Source organism: Chiloscyllium plagiosum, chromosome 15 (assembly GCF_004010195.1).
Source record: "Chiloscyllium plagiosum isolate BGI_BamShark_2017 chromosome 15, ASM401019v2, whole genome shotgun sequence".
In the NCBI taxonomy this organism is placed as follows: domain Eukaryota; kingdom Metazoa; phylum Chordata; class Chondrichthyes; order Orectolobiformes; family Hemiscylliidae; genus Chiloscyllium; species Chiloscyllium plagiosum.
In genome coordinates, this window is record NC_057724.1 from 39,133,033 (window position 1) to 39,135,748 (window position 2,716).

Sequence of the window (2,716 nt, forward strand, 5' to 3'; positions counted from 1 at the left end):
TTAGCTGCCAGAGGATGTGGTGGAGGCTGGTACAATTTCAACATTTAAGAGGCATTTGGATGGGTATATGAATAGGAAGAGTTTGAAGGGATATGGGCCGGGTGCTGGCAGATGGGACTAGATTGGGTTGGGGTATCTGGCCGGCATGGACAGGTTGGACCAAAGGGTCTGTTTCCATGCTGTACATTTCTATGACTCTATGACTTTAATTGATGGCCAACCAGTGATGCCCACATCCCACAAATGAAATTTATCTTTAGAAAGATGCCGGGGGTAGCTCTGTCGTGAAAATCCATGCTTACCTAAAGTCCAATAAAGAATTGACTAAGCTTGTACATATCCTTTTAAAAATTGAGGAAAAGGATGTGGAGGGATTCTTTGTACCATTTGGGAAAATAGCAAACCAAATGAAAGGGATGAAGGAAAACTGAATATTGCCTATGTAGAGTAGGTTGGTAGATACAACACATTAAATTTATGCTTCACTGTTAGAGGGGATTTTGCTCCTATTCTGGCTATGTATGAGTTGATTCTTGAAGCATAGAGACAGAGGTTCAAAACTTTGAGGAAGCAATCTTAGCAAACTTATACTGAATTTGAAAGAGTAAAGCAAAGTGATTTTGACAAATGGATAGGACATTCGGAGTAAATGATGCAAATGAATCTCTAAGAATTTATTCTACTAGAATGATTAATTTTTTTTTGTAACTAGAACCCATTTGAAGGCTGAAAAGTTGTAACTTCTGGACAGAAAACAGTCATGATGATGATTATGAACTGATCAATTAAGCTGAACCTATGTTCTATCACACCACATCCACCTCTTCCCCAAACATGCATTCATCATAAAATTGAGAAGGATAGAGGTTGGATCAGACAAAGGAAAGTGAATAGCCAGGATATAAAAAGCACAGCTGGGTATTCCGCTGAACAGAAATGAAAGTGCTGAGATTGGAGGTGAAAAACCAAAGGTCGAAGTGTTTCCATTGTCATAAAGTGAACACATTTTTTCAGAATGCTAGAGGTTGCTAGGGAAACCCATGGGCCTTATTGGGGTTTATAAGAGTGGATCTGAAAAGAGATTTCAAAAAGGAAAATACCATTACACACCTGCAGAGCAGGTGTGACTTGAACCTGGGCCTCCTGGCTAAGAGGAAGGGACACCACCAGTTATCCCAACAGCTGCTCAACTGGCCTTGCTTTTTTCCCTTTTACAGCTGGAAGTACTATCATACAAAACCAACCAGCTTTTCCTATTACCAAGTCACTTGTGGTAGTTTTCATCTATTAGCAACAGCATTAAGTCACCGGTATTTTCTAATTAGTTAATTTATATGCAAAGCTTCTTAAAGATCATCTTGTCATTTTATATATCCACAAGTGCTCTTACATGCAATTGAATGGTTTTCTTCAAAATAAAAACCAAACGAAATGTGGATGATGTAAATCAGAAACAAAAATAGAAATTGCTGGACAAGCTCAGCAGGTCTGGCAACATCTATGAAGAGTATTCAAGTTTTAGGTGAAGTGAACCTTCCTCAGAACATTGCCAGCTGCTAGACCAGCTGAGTTATTCCAGCAATTTCTGTTTTTGTTTCTGAATAGTTTTCTTGCCCACTACCAAATCACCTATGGAAAGTTTTACCTATTAACCATCACGTAAATTACACATGTTTTCCAACTTATTAATTTACATGCTAAGCCTGTTAAGGGCAATGCAGACATCAAAGGGAGAGGTAGGGAGAGGGGGAAGGAGCTAATTCAAAATGGAGGTGCAAGAGGTGAAACCCTTTTTTCGTGAGAAGTATATTTTAAACATGGAATGCATCCTGATTCATTGGCAATATCCAGAATGCCATCACACAATACCGAATGGCTTATCCCACTATTAAATCATTTATGGTACTTTTCATCTGTTAACCACCACCACCAAATCATCTATGTTTCCAATTGTTCAATTTATGCATAGACTCCATTAAGGGCTATGCAATAACATCAAAGGTGAGGGAGAAATAGGGAGAGAAGAAGATGGTTAAATCAAAATGGAGAAAGGAAGGGGTGAAAACCAACTATTTTCTTTTTTTGCATTTTTTTTCTATATCCAGAAGTGCTCTTGCAGGCAACTGAATGTTTTTATGCCCATCATCCATGATATTTTTCTTTGATTAACCACCAAGTAATCACCCATGTTATCCAAATGATAAATTTGTATGCAAAGCCCATTAAAGCACAAAGAACAAAGAAAATTTACAGCCCAGGAACAGGCCCTTTGGCCCTTCAAGTCTGAGCCGATCCAAATGTACTGTCTAAACCTGTTGGTCAATTCCTAAGCATTTGTATCCCTCTGCTCCCCACCTACTCATGCATCTGTCCAGACACATCTTAAATGAATCGACTGAGCCTGCCTCTACCACCTCTGCTGGCAATGCGTTCCAAACGCCAACTATCCTGTGTGTGAAGCACTTGCCGCGTGCATCCCCCTTAAACTTTCCATTCTCACCTTGAAAGCATGACCTCTCGTTATTGAATCCTTCACTCTGGGAAAAAGCTTGTCTCTATCCACCCTGTCTATACCCTTCATGATTTTGTAAACCTCAATCAGGTCCCCCCTCAATCTCCTTTTTTCTAATGAAAATAAACCTAACCTACTCAATCTCTCTTCATAGTTAGCACCTTGCATACCAGGCAACATCCTCGTAAACCTTCTCTGCACTCT